Below are 18,454 nucleotides of genomic sequence, written 5' to 3' on the forward strand. Positions count from 1 at the left end.
TCTACTGTGCCCAGGGTCTTCACAAAGTGCCTGCCACCAGTAATGGCATTTTGCAGACAGAAAGGAATTCAAATTTATCCGTACCTGGATGACTGCCTGATTCAAGCAGAGAGCAAGGAAATTCTTCTAAAGCATCTGGCGTTTGTAAAAAAAAAGTTAGGTTGCCTAGGGTACACAGTAAACAGAAAGAAGTCAAAACTAGTGCCCTCACAAGAGATATTCCTGGGTGCCAGCTTGAATACAACGGCCCAGATGGCTTATCTCATGCCAGAGAAGCAAGGACAACTGACTCAATATTTTCAATTGATGGCAACAAAGACCCAGCTCCTTGCAAGAAAAATTTTGCAGGCCCTGGGTTACATGACATCTTGCATACTACTAATTCCATATGCCAGACTGCATATGATGAAACTACAATGGTACCTAAAGAGTGTCTGGTCTCAACACTGTCAAAGTTTGGAAACAGTAATACCACTAATTCCTTGCCTTCAACAGGAGTTTCGATGGTGGGCTCAAGCATGTCACCTGAACAAGGGACAGCCTTTTACTCAACCCACAGCCAGGCAAACACTGACAACGGATGCATCGGGATTACGCCTGGGGAGCACACATGGCAGGAAAATGTATTCAGGGCAAGTGGCCCGCAGAACAAAGGCATCTTCACATCAATCAAAAAGAGATGCTAGCTGTACAAAATGCCCTTATAGCTTTCAAGGATCTTCTGCATCCAGGACAACTATTACTAAAGACAGACAATACCACAGTTATGCGGTACATAAACAAGCAAGGGGGCACTCATTTTTATCCCCTCTGCAGACAAGCCATGACCTTGTGGAACACAGCTCTAACCTATTAAGTTAATCTGCAAGCACAATTCCTGCCAGGAGAGGAAAACACACTGGCAGACGACTTAAGCAGAAACATCATGGATCCGCACGAGTGGAAATTACATCCACAAATATTCAGAATGATGACACAAAAATGGTGGAGCCCAGACATAGATCTGTTTGCATCCCCAGTGAACTACCAGCTACAGAAATTCTCCACAAGGACTTACCACCCGCAAGCATGGAAAGTGGATGCCCTCTCATTCAGCTGGAAATCCTACAAGTATATGCTTTCCCACCACTACCTCTCCTTCCAAAGGTACTCATAAAAGCCAGGCAAGAAAAACCCAAGATGATCCTGATTGCCCCACACTGGCCACGCCAGCACTGGTACCCAATCTTAAAGAATTTAGCACAAGGTCCACCCTGGATTTTGCTTCATATCCCACATCTTCTGACTCAGCACAACAATCAGATACTTCACAGCCAGCTAAAGACTTTAAACCTGGCTACATGGCAGATTCCTTAGTCAAGCAAGCAGTGCCTCCCTCCAAAGCGGTTATGGATATCATTCTGGAGGCCAGAAGGCCTAGCACCAGGAAAGCCTATTCGGATAAATGGAAGAGATTCTGTGCCTGGAACCAGATTCACAGACTAGACCCTCTTGTCCCAAATATTCCTCAGATACTACAATATTTATCTGAGATGCTGGACAAAGGCCTCTCCTTTTCATCCATCAAGATCCACGCCTCTGCCATCTCTGCTCATTACAACACTGACCCACCCATTTTTTCTGATCCTTTGCTAAAACAGTACCTCAGAGGGGCTAAAAACATAACACCGCCCCGTAGAGCACCAACTCCAACTTGGGACCTCAACTTTGTGTTGGAAAAATTAACTTTACCTCCTTTTGAACCAGCTAACTCAGCAGATTTAAAATATGTCTCTTGGAAAACTGCTCTGCTCCTGGCAATAACCTCAGCACGAAGAGTTTCAGAATTACAGGCACTAATGGCATTGGAACCTTTCATCATTTTCCACCAAGACAGGGTGTTTAAGAACAAACCCTAATTTTATGCCAAAGGTGGTATCAAGTGTGGCTCTAAACCAAACTTTTCACTTGCCAGCTTTTTATACAAACCCACAGAATAAAGGGGAGAGACTTCTGCATTCTTTGGACATGCACAGGCAGTTACGCTTCTACTTGGACAAAACCAAAGCTTTCAGGAAAACTGAGCAATTGTTTGTAGCATATGCTGCATGAGCGCAGGGAAAAGCCATTTCAAAACGGACCGTTTCAAAATGGATAGGACACTGTATACGTTTCTGCTGTACACACCATGGGAAAACTGCACCTAACAGCATTAGGTCTCATTCTACCAGGGCAACAGCCACTTCAACTGCCTACCTCAGAGGAGTACCTACCAAGGACATTTTGGAAGCAGCAACTTGGAGTTCTGTGTATACCTTTACCAAGCATTACCATCTGCCTCTTTACTCGAGCTGGCTTTGCCACTGCTGTGCTGCAGGGCCTTATAGCCACCCCTAATGCCTTATAGAACCAGCCACCGTTCCTCAGCTTTGGGATTCTACCCAAGTGTAATGACTGCAGCAGTGTAACACGATGAGCATAGTACAGTTTTGTACCTACCATAAATGTAGATGTTCAAGTGTATACACTGCTGCAGTCCAGGTTACCCGCCCTCCTTCCCCTCTTACTTGCTGGTACATACCTAAGTCTTCTACCCTTTTCTACCTATGGGGAGTATTTGCTGGTAACTGAAATTTTTTGATTGCTTTTCATATGTATGTTTTATTAGCAATTTGCATTGTCTACCTTTTTGGGGGCACCTGACATCTGGGGCAAGAAAAACTGAAGAAAATGGCGTCTGCCGCATCTTGTATACCCCTGTCGCACTGACGTCAGGGAAGAAGCGACAGCAATCGACGCCAGACCAAGACTTTGGAACTCAGGCCGACTGAGGGACTGCCTGACGGCAGGATAACCCAAGTGTAATGACTGCAGCAGTGTATACACTCCAACATCTACATTTATGGTAGATACAAAGCTGTACTTTTCTCTGCAGCTGGCCACTCTATCATCTGTAGCTAACTCATCGATGAGGTTAACCATAGTGACATGCCTGGATGAGGCAATACGACTTTGTGTAACCCTTTATGGTGTCTTTTTTGTTAACACCCTCTCGATGGTTCCTCCCTTTCCATCAGTCGCGGAAATGCTTACATGCTGTGAGCGGGAATGAAAGACCCTGCCTGCTGTTGGAATCAAGTTTTCTACTCCTCAGTGTACCTTCTCCAGGAACCAACGAGGTAGAAAGAAAATGTGGTTCTGTAAGTCTCGTGGGGAGATTCCTCTTCCAGGGGTAGAGGAGATTTCAATGGCGGATGTTGCCCTAGAGGCGGGGGAGGGGGGTGTCCTTCAGAATCAAGTCATTAGGGATTCCTTTCCTGAGAACCCCTATCAGCACTTCTGAAGTGCTGCCCAATTGCTGTGCTGCCCAATTGCTCTTCTCTGGAGGCAGTCTGGGGATGTTTTTCACTGCACCCAGAAGCCTGGACAGGTATTACATAAAATAAATGCGTGCTTTCCATTATATCCAGAGGCTATTACATTCCCTTTTCCCTTCTTCCTTCAAGGCTAAGCAAGAAACTCCCTGACATTCCACCCAGTCTGAGGGAGTCAGCAGCCCTAGAAATCCAAAAGCTACTTCAAATAAAGAGCCATCCAAAAGGTCCTAACCGAACAGGTAAGATTCAGAACTTACTCCCACTTTTTTGGTGTCAAAGAAAACGGGACCTCAGATCAATCCTGAATCTAAGCAAATTAAATCAGTACCCCAAGTTCTGAATGGTTATGTACAGTCCATTCTGCTGCTTTTGCACAAAGACCACTAGGTGTGCTCTGTAAATTTCCAAGATACATAGTCAAATAAATAAAACAGGCTGTAGGCAAATATAATAAAACAAAAGATCTTGTTGAGAAAACCACTTTATAAAACAACACAACAGCAAAGCTTTCGGGTAATAGCACTGAGGAAGGGTTTTACCCAAGATACATAGTCACACATAAAGATACACAGCCACTCCACAAGATTCTGCGCTTTCAGCTGGGAACCAGTCACTGTCAATACTGAACACTGCCCTTCGGTCTCACCACAGCCCCCCGGGTGTTCAACAAGTGCATGGCAGTGATAGCAGCTGACTTGAGGCTCAAAGGATTCCAGGTGTTTCCATACCTAGATGATTGGCTCTTTAGTGCCCCAAACAAGCATCAACTGATTCAAGCCATAGATTTGATTTACATCTCAAACTTTTTAGGAATTTCTGTAAACTTGTCAAAATTAGTCAACTCCAGTGCAAAACCTGGAATTCATAGGAACACAGCTAGATACCTTACACATGGTGGTGTATCTTCCAACACACAGAATATCTTTCTTGAGAAATCAGATACAGGACATGCTGTCTCATCCTTCTCCTGTGAGGTTGGGTTTACAGGTCCTGGGGTCCATGTCAGTGGCAGTAATACTAGTCCCCCTAGCCGGGTTTTTCATGAGGGAACTCCAGTGGACCTCAGGAGTTCACTGGTCACCCCTCTGTCATCTTCTTTCTGTGTCTGCCGAATTCACTCCAGTGTACAAATGTCATTTTTTTGTTCGATTCAGTGCCAGGACCTGCACTTGGGCTGGCCAGTCTCTCTTCCCCTGCCAACAGCCACAGTGACCAAGGACACTTCTCAGCTGGGGTCGAGGGTGGAGCATTGCAATGGGAAGTAGATCCAAGGCACATGGCCCCCATTAAGAGACCACGTTGCATGTCAATGTCCCTAGAGAAAAGGGCATCCTTTTGTTGTTGCAAGCCTTTCAGGACGACCTCCCTCTAGGGACCATTGCTATTCACACAGACATGTCAGTGGTGTGGTACATCAGCAAACCAGGAACTCATTCTTACCCATTATGTAATGTGGCCATGAGGGTCTTGGGAATAAGTGATCACTTCAGACAGCTTTCTAGTTGCAACGCACATACCCGGGAAGGACAACGTGTTGGCGGACAGACTCAGCAGTTCCATTTTGATTCCTCACGAATGGTCCCTCAACCTGTTCACCATTTGGCTGCAGCAAGGTTGGTACCATTTGCCTATCCTCTCCGCAACAAATGCAGCAAGTATTTCACTGTGATCCCACCTCAGAGTCACTGAGGTTTGCAGTAGTCCAAGGCTATCCCCTGGGTCTCCTCTAAGCTTACCCTCCTTTTCCTCTGATCCCAAGATTTCTTTAGAAGGTGCGCAGCTTGAAGAGCTCAGTCATCCTCATTTGACCCCCTTTTGGCCTTGCCAGGTGTGATTTCCCCTTCCTATGGTCTCATCTCAGATATCTTGCATGAATTCTGGAGGCCTCTCAGGAACTCCAGCGCCCCTATCTCCACATACTCAAGCTGACTGCATCTCCAATTCCAATTACTGTTACAGTCCAGGCTCGCTTCTCCAGTACATCACATGTCCTGGCCTCTTGGAAGTCGTCCACTAAAAAGCTGCACAAAAGTAAGTGGAAATATTTTTCTATCTGGACTTACAAAGAAAACATTGATCCTTTTTCAACTTTGATTCCAGATATTTTGCTTTTCCTTAGTCACCTTTTCGATCAGGGAGCTAGCTTTTCCACAATTAAGCTCCAACTAGCGGGGATACCTAATTTTCACTCAGGAAACCAAGAATTTTCGTATTATTCTTCTAAACTATATAAAGCTTACATGAAGGGAGTCTTCCTTCTCAGACCACCAGTTAACAAACATTCTCCGTCGTGGGATTTCATAATAGATGGTCTTAGTGTTTCACTGTTGCAGTCATCACATTTGGCTTATCTGCTTGCAGTAGCCCACAGTCAGCCTGATTAACAAAGTCTTGGGTCCTGCGTCGGTTGCTCTCTCTTCTTACATGACGTCAGGTCATCAGGGGTGTAAAACATGCAGCCAACGCCATTACATCAGTCTCTCTTGCCGTGCGGTGCTCGAAGCAGAAGGAGTTCGCAAGTGCCGATCGTCCAACTCCTAAAACTTTTGTTTTCGAGTTTCAGAACCGAAGACTTCAACTAAAAGCTAAGTACCCTTTTGGGGAAACTTTTTCTTGCTCTAAACCGATGTCAGTAAAAGTAAATAATTGCATTTCTTGTGGAAAGCAAATACCTCATAAAGATTTTCATTCGTACTGTATTCCTTGCCTAGGCCTTGACCACGACATACCTCTCTGTCGGTTTTGTGCCTTATTTAAACCATGAACTATCCGTCTTCAGTATATTTTCGCTTCTAAATATTTTGGTGCTCGGTTCAATTATCCTGATATGTCTTCGGTAAGCCTTCTGACTACCGGTATTCCGAAAAAAACACAAAGATAAAGACAGAGACAGGCCGCCTAGGTACAAAGCTGCCGATGATGCTTCTCCTAAGCCAGTTGCCAGTTTGCCGGTACTCAGTGAGGCGCTTTCGCAGCCCCTGATACCCACTACTTCAGATTTGCAGGCCTTTACTGAGACCCATTCGGAGTCCAGCATGCTGTGCGATGCTTCAACTGTGGAACCTGCGGATGTCTCTACCTTGGATGGGTCCGGAGCCGCTGTGCAGGCACCAGCTTCTGAGGGTGTATTCAGGCCTACTGGCTTGCATATTAAACCAACACCATCTTCTTCTTCAAGGCCTAAAACTCAAACCATGCTTAGAAAACTGACACCCAGACTGCATTGTCAGGCCTCTATGCCTAAAAAACAAATGATAAAAATGGCTGAAAACCTTATTACTTTAATCAGGGGAAGCCAACATTCCCTCTCTAAGAGACCTAGGGCTGAGTTTGCTTATGATACTTCTGACCAGGATTCTGAAATTTCTGTTAACTCTGACGACCAAGGTTTACCCTGATCTACTTATGAGGATTCTGATGCTGAGGACTCTGCCCCCCCAGAGGATTTCTCTTTTGGTGAGACATTGCATGCTCTCAGGGAGCATTTTCGTGGGAAAGTCGGGATTTCTCTGATTCTAAAAAGAGGCTTAGGGATTTCTTACTCTTGCCCCAGCACAGGTCTTTAACCATACCTCCTGTACTAGACTTGTTGATGTTGCCTTTTCGGAATCTAGCTTGGTCCTTGACTCTCTACCTCCTGCTCTCAGAAAACCTGATGGATATTACAGGGTTCCTGACTCAAGTTCCTTTTCAAAAATCCTACTGTGGATCCTGAGTCCATTTCATAAGGGACCCAAGGGCATTAAAGCTACTACTGCCAAAAATCTTACCCCCTCTGATAGAGATTCCAGGGCACTGGATAGATGGGATAAGAAGGTATACACTTCTGCAACTTTGGCCATTAGGGCCTTAAACTGCCAGATTCATGTGTTATATTATTGGATTGCTTAAACAGAAAATGATGTTGATTCCTGATTGTGCTGAAAATAAGGATTTACAGGATTTAATGCATTCTGCTGAACAAGTTGGAAATCATACTTTGCAATGTGGTTTTGATTAACTAGAGGCATCTTGCAGGGCTGCTGTCACTGGGTCTGTACTTAGAAGGCATGCTTGGCTTAAGGGGCAATCCTTGCCAGATGATGATAAAGATAAATTACTGGGTGCTCCCTTAAATCAGGAGCACCTGTTTGGCAACAAGGCAGAAGAAGTACTTAAAAAGATGGAGGAAAAAGCTAAATCTATGCAAACTGTTAAAGATTGTTTTACAAGTACAACCTCCAAGATTTAGTAGGCAATTGGCCTTCTAAGAATTGGTCCTTTCCTGGCTCTTCCAGACCTTCTCAGTCCAAACCCAGATCCAGCAGAGCACCCAGGCTTCAAATCCAGGGTATGCACAGGACTAAGCAGTGGGGGGCCTCCACTTCCAAATCTGGGAGTAATAAAACTCCCCCGTATGGTAAACTGTCTCAATGACTTCTTTTTAAAACTTCCAAGCACTTCTCAACTGACTGCCCCTTTGGGGGGGAAAAGATTGCTCTTCATGCAAAGAATTGGGAACTCATTACCCAGGAAAAAATGGGTTTTAAATATGGTGTCCCAAGGATACAGATTTCACTTCCACACGTTACCAGCAACAAGCATTTGACCAGATCTACCCCCCAAATCAGTGGACAGAGGCTCAAAAGCAAGTACTATCTCTCTTAAGCATAAGGGCCATCCAATTGGTACCAGAAGAGGAAAAAGGACAAGGTTTCTACTATAGATTTTTCCTGGTACCCAGAAAAGACAATTCATGGCATCCTATTCTGGACCTGTCTACTCTAAACACTTTTTTGGTGATTCCAGAATTCAAGATGCTGACTCTTCACCGTTTTTTTCCTATGCTAGGCAAAGATGCCAGGTTGGCAACACTAGATTTAAAGGAAGCATACTTTCACATCCCAATTGGAATCTTGCAGAAGATACCTTCGCTTCTAAGCAGGCTACATGTACTATCAGTTCTCTGCACTGCCCTTTGCCTTATCTACTGCGCCCAGGGTATTCATAAAGTGCCTAGCTCCAGTCATTGCATTTTGCAGGCAAAGAAACATTCAAATATACCCATACCTGGATGATTGTCTAATTCAAGCAGAAAGACAAGGCATACTTTTGAATCATCTGGCCTTTGTACAAAGGGTGCTAACTTGTCTGGGGTACACCATAAACGAAAAAAAAATCACACCTGGTACCCTGTCAACAAATTATATTCCTGGGAGCAAGTTTGAATACAACTTCCCAGATGGCTTTCCTCTTGCCAGAGAAACAAATTCATTTGACAACCTACTTCAGACAAGTGGCCACAAAAACTCTGCTATCTGCACGGCAAATACTACAAGCCTTGGGGTTCATGGCCTCTTGTATTCTTCTAATTCCATATGTAAAACTCCATATGAATGGTGTCAACATTCTCAAGATCTAGAAGCAATGATTCCTATCATACCTTGCCTATGCCTAGAGTTCCTTTGGTGGGCAGAGGCCTGCCACCAAAACATGGGACTACCATTCACACTACCCCCCCTGCCACCGAAACCCTAACAGATGCATCAGACTGTGCATGGGGGGCACACCTGGCAGGGAAGTGCATTCAGGGCAAATGGAACCCAAGTCAAATGCACCTGCATATCAGTCAAAAGAAATGTTAGCTGTACAGAGTACTCTGACAGCCTTCAAGGACCGCATTCTTCCAGGACAATTAATGGTAAACTCGGACAAAATCACTGATGTTATGTGGTCTTATCTCGCCTACATTCCTTACTCACGGGTTCGGAGCCAAATTTCTCTAGCACGAAGTCTCTAATTGGCTGGGCTAACCCGGTATCCCAAGATGCACCTCACCCTAGCCCCAGATCTCATTTGCCGCTCGTAGAGTTAGGACGTGGTCTCGCTTGGCTGTGGCTAAGTACCATTTTTAAAATACTTCTAAGTATTTTAGCAGTCAATTTTTTTTCACAAAAGCTACTTTGATAGGTAACTTTGTATTGGACTAGTGTTTGTGTGAGTTTTTGGGAGTTTAGTGTTTTGTGGTATCCCTACTGTTTTCACGGGCTAGGCCCGTTCTAGTTAGAGGACCTAGTCCACTGCAGTTTTCCTTTTTCACGAAAGCTGTTTTGATAGCTAACTTTGTATCGGACTAGTACTTGTGTGAGTCTTGAGAGTTTAGTGTTTGTGGTATCCCTACTGTTTTCGCGAGCTAGGCCCGTTTTAAGTTAGAGGATCTATTCCTCTCCAGTGTGTTCCCTTGTTGTTTTGTGCTGTGTTCGTGTTGGTGGTTGAATCCCTCTTAGGAAGCGTTTAAATTAGTGTTTCCTTGTCCTTTAAGTGATTGTTGGTCTTCCCGCCTCCCTTGTGTTGTCTCTGTTGGTTGTGAGTGGGGTGGTTGCTTACCATGTCGAAAAAACTGAAGGAACAAAAACTCTCTGGGTTTAAGAAATGTACAAAATGTGGCTATAAAATGTCCATTACAGATGGGCACTCTATCTGTGTGTATTGTCTTGGTGCTATTCACTTGCAAGAGTCCTGCAGTTTCTGTCATGTTTTTAGCCCTAGGGTACTGCAGGAATGTAAAAATAAACTGATTTTGAAGGGTCTGATCAAGCCCTCCTTTGAGGAGGCCTTGGAGTCGTCTTCGTCTTCTAGTACCAAGTCTAAGCCTCCTAAGGCCAAGAAAAGATCTCTGGCTCTGTCTGCTGCTTAGGAGCCATCTGAGAACGTTTGTAAATTGGATACTTCCTCCTCGGCTCCACTGCCCTCAGGGCCGAAGGAGAACGACTCTGATATGGATACTACCTCCTTGGCTCCATTATCCTCGGGGCCGCAGGAGGTATCTGTTGTACTGGAGTCGACCTTGGTTCCGATACTATTGGAACCTATTCGGAGCTGGTCAGGCATGAGTCTCCAGTCGGGAGATCCAGATCTCCTATTTCTTCCAAATCCTCTAGGCTGTCTGATTTGGATATGGATAGGGTGGTCCAGAGGCTCCTACAGTCGCCGGTGTTAGCAAAACTGTTTTCGGCTCCGACCTAGCCAGTTCCTGAGCCGGTTCCCATTCTTGTACCGATGATTCCTCCTCTGAACCCCCATGTGTCGTCAGAGCTGGAGTGCTCTGCACCGAGTGATGTTCTGGTGTCTGCTCCGTTGCCCCAGGTGAGTCTATCAGAGCCGGCTTCGGTTCTAACCAGGTCAGTTCCGTCCTTTGGTTTCGGCACTCTGGTTTACTCAGTTGGACCTGAGGGGGATACATCGGGACTCCTGTCTGTTCCGAGCCTCCCTCTCGGTTCTTCGGCTCGGGGAATCTCGACTCCGGTCGTGGTCTCGGAGACTAGTCGGTCCTTGGACTCGGGGGGACCTGCCTTCGAGGCCATGAGGCGCTCCCTGGCCAGGTCGTCGGGTACATTACCGGGATCGGTCACTCCGTCCCCTTACACCCCGGCTAGAGCCTCTGACGCCCCCCTCTCCATGGATGGCGGAGCCCGAAGGTCTGGGGGCACCCCCTTGAGTGGTCCTCTACTTTGAGTGCCCCTCAGAGTCGGTGCCTGAGGAGCCTCCCAGTAAGAAGTCGTGTAAGAGAAAGCACATAGACTCCCAGGACGAGTCCCTCACTTCCGATACCGACCTCGAGAAATCAGAGGGGTCCCCCAAGTCGTCCTCCAATGATGTCTCTTTCTTCGACATCCTGGAGATTTTGAGACAGAGAGGCGACTGGCCTTCCAAGACCACCTCTGAGGAGGAGTCTGTATTCCTCAAGGCCTTCGGAGCTCAACCCTCCGCCTTCTGGGTGTCTCCACCCTTCGACGAACTCCTGGACTTGATTTGCCGAAGGGTGTGGGAGAACCCTGATTCCATGGAACCGGTGCCCAGACGTCCAAACAAGTTCCTGTCTGCTCCCCCAGGCAAAGAGTTCCTTACCAAAGGGGTTTCGGTAGATGTCTTGGTGGTGGCAGCAGCCACTCAGCAGGAAGTTGCAGAGGCTTCTTCTTCAGTCCACCCTCCTAACAAGGAGTCCAGGATTATGGACCGGTATGGGAAGCGTACCCTGTCTTCGGCGACCTTTACATTACAGTCGCTGAATTACCTCTGTCATTTCACTCTGCTCCAAAGAGATCTCCTGAAGGAGCTAGGAGATACTTTGATGGGTAACATGCTTGAGGTGGTGGTGCAGACTGTTAACGCCCAGTTGTCTACCCTAGGTTCCATAGTCAACTCGTCTATGAGGCTCATATCTTATGCAGCCGAAGGGGCGAGTAGGGCAGCTAGCTCAGGCGTAGCTCTCAGAAGGCAAGCCTGGATGTGCTTGTGTCATTTCGCGGAGACCTTTAAGTCTTCCTTCACTGACGCCCCCTTTGACGGGTCCTCTCTCTTCGGACCCAAAGTGAAAGAGACCCTCACCAGATGCGAACAGGAGGGAAAGACCCTATCTGCCGTAGGGGCCCGTTTTTCTCTCCCTTCTATGCATTATCCCAAGGCTCAGAGAGGGGGGAAAATGTGGTTCAAAAAGTCTGAGGCCCTTTCCCGCAGCTCAAGGTGAGTCCCCCTCCAGAGGCGGGGGGGGGGGATTATTCCGGAAGACACCATCCTAGAGGCAGAGGAGGCCCCCGCAACTCGGGAGACCGTGATTCATTTCGCGGTTCTTCCTTTCAGCGTTCCTGAAGTGTTGCCCGACTGTGCTGTTCCGGAGCCAGTTGGGGGCCGAATTTCATTGCATCCGGAAGCCTGGGAAAGCATCATCCAGGATCGTTGGGTGCTTCGACTAGTTACCGGAGGTTACACTATTCCTTTTGTGTCGACACCCCCCCCCCAGTCAGAAGGATCCCGGACGTCCCACCCAGTCAACGGGATCAAGCAGCATTTTTCCACTGCTGGAGAAAGGAGTATGGATTTGCTCCATCGATCTCAAGGATGCCTACTACCACATCAAAATGGAGAAGGCATCCAGGAGTTATTTACGCTTCCAGCTAGGAGCTGGTCACTTCCAGTTTCGTGCCCTGCCCTTTGGTCTCACCACAGCCCCCAGGGTATATACCAAGTTTGGCAGTGGTGACAGCTCTCCTGAGACGTCTTGGATTCCAGGTGCTTCCGTATCTGGACGACTGGCTTCTCGCCGCCCCCACCAGGCTTCTGCTCGTTCAAGCCAGGGAGACGACCATCTCACTTTGCCAACGTCTAGGAATTGCTCTGAACTGGGAAAAGTCTGCCTTGCAGCCCTCACAGCGTGTTATTTTTATATGCGCAGAGCTAGACTCTATTCAAATGCACGCCTTTCTGCCACTAGACAGGATAAGAGTGTTGCGGTCTCAGATCCACGCACTGTTGCCCCTCAGAAAAGTTCAGGCCAGGTTAGTTCTTCAGCTCTTGGGATCCATGGCCTCCACCATCATGCTGGTACCTCTGGCCAGGTTACACATGCGGATCCTACAGTGGCTGTTGTCGGTTCAGTGGTCCTTTCAGAAGCTTCCTCTTTCCCACTTGATACTTCTCACGGAGAGATGCAAACAGGACCTCCTCTGGTGGCTATGCTCCTCCAATCTGGACAGTGGAAGGAGCCTGATTCCTATGTCTCCAGTGGCCACGGTGACCACAGATGCCTCCCAGATGGGGTGGGGGGGCATTATCTAGGCAGGACGGTCCAAGGCCCCTGGCAAGGTCACGAGGTACACTTGCACATGAATGTTCTGGAGATGAGAGCGGTGTTTCTGGCATTGCGAGCACTCCAAGACACTCTACCTCTGGGAACGATTGCAATTCACTCGGACAACATGTCCGTAGTGTGGTACCTGAACAAGCAGGGGGGAACCAAATCTTACCCCCTCTGCAGGGAGGCCATGCGAGTGTGGCAGTGGGCAGTGTCTTCCCAACTGTTTCTGGTGGCAACGTACATTCCGGGAAGTCCAAAGTGATAGCGGACAGGCTAAGTAGAGCTATTCTGATGCCTCACGAGTGGTCCCTGAACAACCGAGTGGCGTTTCAGATCTTCAAAAGGTGGGGTCAGCCTTGCTGCGATCTCTTCGCCAGCCCCCTCAATGCCAAATGCAGCAAGTACTTCACTCTGATCCCCCCACAGGGGGAGTCACCCAGGGACTCTCTATCTCACGATTGGTCCCCCGGTCTGGTCTACACTTTCCCTCCGTTTCCTCTGTTACCAAGAGTGATACAGAAAGCCATATCCTTGGGAAGCAGGATGATCCTTATTGCTCCACACTGGCCTCAACAAGTATGGTTCCCCTTTCTTCAACGGTACGCACTTGGACGGTCCATGGACTCTGGACCCAGTGCCGGACCTCCTGATTCACGTCAGGACACCTCCATCCATCCCTGCGAACTCTCAGGTTGACAGCCTGGCTGCTCTACTTCCGTCGCTAGTCAGGCGGCATTCCTTTTCACCTGGAGTGGTACACATCTTGTCTTCTTCTCATAAGTCTTCCACCAGGAAGATTTATTCCAGCAAATGGAGGAGATTCTCTATTTGGGCTCAGGCCCAAGGTTTGAACCCCTTCACAGCCCCAATTCCGTCTGTCTTGGATTTCTTAGCCTTGTTGTTTCGTCAGGGCTCTGCGTCTGCTACCATTAAAGTACAGTTGGCTGCAATTTCCAATTTTCACACATCTTACGAGCCCTAGACCACAAACTCTGTAAAGCCTTTTTAAAAGGTGCTTGGTTACTTCGTCCCCCTTTTTCAAAACCTGTTCTGCCATGGGACCTGAACCTTGTACTACAAGCTATTACGTCACCACCCTTTGAACCGGCTGCCACTTGTGACTTAAAATTCTTATCTTGGAAGACGGAGTTTCTGATAGCCATTACATCGGCCAGGAGGGTATCAGAACTTAAAGTTTTGTCCATTAAACCTGCGTATTTGATCTTTCATAAAGACAGAGTTTCCCTGAGGCTTAACCCATCCTTCCTTCCGAAGGTGTCATCCACTGTCAATCTCCATCAATCTATTGAGCTACCAGTATTCTTTCCGAACTTTTCCGATGAAGCAGAGTTCAAGTTTCATCAGTTGAATGTGCACAGACAACTGAGATTTTATCTACACAGGACTAAGCATGTTAGGAAATCTGATCAGCTGTTTGTGTCCTTTTCAGAGAACAGAGCAGGTTGTCCTATTTCCAAGTGCACAATTTCTAGATGGATCAAAGATTGTATTTCATTCATCTATTCGTCAGCAAGCAGAAATTTACCTTTTCCTGTCAAGGCTCATTCTACCAGGGCTATGTCTACATCAATAGCTTTCTATGCTAGGCTTTCCTTGGATGATATTTGTGCTGCGGCCACTTGGGCCTCTCCCAACACCTTTATTACTCATTACAAGCTGGATGTGGCTTCTAGGGGCTGGGCTTCCTTTGGTTCCACGGTTCTCAGGAGTATTTTCCTATGAGCCTCCCAGGATAGAGGTGCTGGGGACGCTGTCCGGTGAGTAAGGAATGTAGGCGAGATAGGACCACATAACATCAGTTAGTTATGTATTCACCATAACGATCGATGTATGTGGTCCATCTCACCTACATTCCTACGTACCCTCCCACCTGCCCCCTTCCTAGAGGATTTGGAGGAATATTGGCTCTGTGGACCCTTCAAGGTCAGTGTTTTTGTTTCGTTATCTGGTTGGAATTTCTTCCAGTGTTGATTGAGTATGGGTTATAAAAAATGCAATATCCACCGGCAGAACAAAAGTCCATCAATGCTGCTCCAACACAATAAAGGCTGTCCAATTACCCAAAAATACAAACCGTCTGTATTACACCAAAGACTTCTTCTGAAGAAGTCTCCGAACGGAAATGAAAGCGCTAAATTAGGTACTTTTCTAATATTGTTCGTTTTTACATTTTTATTTTGTATCTAAGTAGGACAATAAATATTTATTCCATTTTTTAACATTCGGTTGTCGTATTTGGAGTAATACAGACAGTTTGTATTTTTGGGTAATTGGACAGCCTTTATTGTGTCAGAGCAGCGTTGATGGACTTGAGTATGTGTTATGCTTGCAAACAAGATCTGAGGCTAGGGTGAGGTGCATCTTGGGATACCGGGTTAGTCCAGCCAATTAGAGACTTCGTGCTAGAGAAATTTGGCCGAGTCGGAGCCGATTCTCGGCTCCGAACCCGTGAGTAAGGAATGTAGGTGAGATGGATCACATACATCAGTCGTTATGGTGAGTACATAACTAACTGTTATGTGGTACATAAGCAGGGGGGGTACCCATTCTTGCCCCCTCTGCAGACTAGCCATGGCATTGTGGATACAGCCTTGAGCTAACAAGTGCATCTACAAGCTCAATTCCTGCCAGGAAAACTAAATACACTGGCAGATGGACTAAACAGAAACCTCATGGACCCACACGAGTGTAAACTGGAACTAAGGATTTTCAACATGTTGACAAGCCAATGGTGGAGCCTAGATATAGACCTGTTTGCCTCCCCCAAGAACTATCAATTGGTAAAATGTTTCACAAGGACTCCCCACTAACAAGCTTGGAAAGTGAATGCTTTGTCCTTCAGCTGGAAAAACCTATCAGTTTGTCTTTCCTCCTCTGCCTCTGCTCTCCAAAGTACTACTAAAGATCAAACGGGACAAACCAAGGAAGATTTTGATTGCACCAGACTGGCCATGCCAACACTGGTGTACCCCCTCTTGTGCAGGGTGTCACTGCTTGCCCCATGGCACCTGCCTCCGACTCCTACCCTGTTGTCTCAGCAGGAGAACCAGATTCTGCACCCTCTGCTTCAAACACTGAACCTAGCAGCCTGGCTAATTACCTAATCTCTCCTTTACCATCCCTCAGTAAACCAGTGATGGATATCATTTTAGAGGCAAGGAGGCCTAGTACTAGAAACTCTTATGCTTAAAAATGGAAAAGATTCTTTGCCTGGAACCAATCTCAAAGGATGAGCACAGCAGCGCCCAATTTACCTCAGATTTTACAATACTTAACTGAAATGCTTCACAAGGGCCTGTCTTTTTCCTCCATCAAAATTCATGCCTCAGCCATTTCAGCTCATCATAACACAGAACCTCCCCTCTTCTCTCAGCCACTACTCAAGCAGTTCCTCAGAGGGACCAAAAATTTAAGACCACCCAGGAGAGCTCCAACTCCAGCCTGGGACCTTAACTTTGTATGGAGAAACTCACTCTTCCTCCTCCTCTCGAGCCAGCTGCTACTGCAGAGTTAAAATTACTTTCTTGGAAAACGGCTTTCCTTTTAGCAATCACTTCAACAAGAAGGGTATCTGAATTACAGGCCCTTATGGCAGTGGAGCCTTTCATTGTCTTTCATGCGGACAGGGTGTCCCTAAGAACCAACCCCTCTTTCATTCCCAAAGGTGGTGTCCATTGTGGCACTTAATCAGTCCATTCATTTGCCAACCTTCTTTCCTAATCCACAGGACAAAAGGGAATGGATACTGCACTCCTTAGATGTGCTCAGACAACTTAGATTCTACTTGGACAGGACTAAACCTCAAAGAAAGTCTGAACAACTGCTGGTGGCATTTGCTGCAGGGACAGACGGGAAGGCTAATTCAAAGCAAACCATTTCTAAATGGATAGGACATTGCATTAATTTCTGCTATAAGCACCATGGAAAACCTATCCCTCAGGGAATCAGGCACCACTCAACCAGGGCTGCATCTACCTCTACAGCCTTTGTCAGAGGCGTCCCTACCAGGGACATCCCAGAAGTTGCTACCTGGAGTTCTGTACGTACTTTCACCAAGCATTACTATTTGCCAATTTTCTCTAAATCCAGAGCTGGCTTTGCCACTGCAGTCTTGCAGGGCCTTATAGCTGGTCCTAATGCTATCTAAATTCCTCCTCCCATCCTTAGCTTTGGGAATCTACCCAAATGTGATGACTGCAACAGCAAAATACAAAGAACATAGTACAGTTGTGTACACTTACCATAAATGTAGATGTTCAAGTGTATTCACTGTTGCAGTCCTGGTTACTTTCCCTCCAGCCCGCTGACTTCTTTTGGCTGTATCTCTACTCTCCTTTACTATGCTTAAAAGCTTTTTGGTGTATTTGCTTTTTTGTTGGAGGTAAATCCTTGTATGTTTATAGATTTAATTGCTTCCCATTAGGGGGCACCTGACATCTGTGGCAAGAAAAACTGATTTAATGGCGTCGGCTGCATGTTTTATACCCTGCCGACCTGACGTTACAGACGAAGAGACAACAACCGACGCAGGACCCAAGACTTTGTTAATTAGGCTGACTGAGGGCTACTGCAAGCAGATAACCCAAATGTGATGACTGCAACAGTGAATACACTCGAACATATACATTTATGGTAGGTGTACACAACCGTACTTTCTTCAATGATTAACCCAAAACCCTTTGAGCTAGCAAGCACCTGTGATTTGAAATGTCTGTCCTGGAAAATTATTCTACTTGTAGCTATTACTTTGGCAAAGTGAATCTTTGAATTGCGAGCATCATCAGTGAAAAAACCCCTTATGTTTCCTTCCAGAAAGATAGGGTATCACTTTGAACTAATCCTTCCTTCATGCCCAAGCTAGCCATTTAGTTAAATCCTAACTAATCCATTCAACACCTTGTATTTTTTCCTCATTTTTCAAACAAACGTGAATATATGCTACACCTTTTAGATGTGATGTGCATCGACAGCTACCTTTTTATCTTCACAGAACAAAGCAACAAAGAAAGTCTTATCGGATTTTTGTGTCCTCTTCTAATGGTTTGGGACAGGCAGTGTCTAAGGTCACTAGCTGAATGGATTACGGACTGCATTTCATTGATTTACCATGCAAAAGTCTGTTTGCCTCCACATCTAAAGCCCATTCAACCAGGTCAATGTCAGGTTCAGCTGCCTTTTCCTCCAGACCTTCTATTGACAATATTTATGCGGCAGCCACTTGGTCTACTATATATACTTTTGTTGCCCATTACAAGCTGGATATTATTTCCAGAAGCAGAGCTGCTTTTTGGTTCAGCAGTACTCAGTCATATCCTTTCATGAATTCTGCCCAAGAGTTATGTAGCTGGGGACTCTGACCCGGTATGGAAGAAGAATGAAAAGGGCAGCATCAGATTTAAGTTATGTACTTACCATAAATTGGCATCTGTATTGTCCATTTTCATTCTTCTTCACAGCCCCCCCC

At 46.4% G+C, this 18,454-nt stretch overlaps 1 protein-coding gene across 1 annotated transcript in view; it reads left to right on the forward strand.

The window, feature by feature from the left end:
• DDX1 (DEAD-box helicase 1) overlaps positions 1–18,454 on the forward strand; it is a 1,380,291-nt gene that overhangs the window by 681,238 nt on the left and 680,599 nt on the right. The gene's annotated exons all lie outside the window — the stretch shown is intronic.

The sequence above is a fragment of the Protopterus annectens genome, chromosome 1.part0, assembly GCF_019279795.1.
Source record: "Protopterus annectens isolate FY-2018-M chromosome 1.part0, PAN1.0, whole genome shotgun sequence".
Lineage (NCBI taxonomy): Eukaryota > Metazoa > Chordata > Ceratodontiformes > Protopteridae > Protopterus > Protopterus annectens.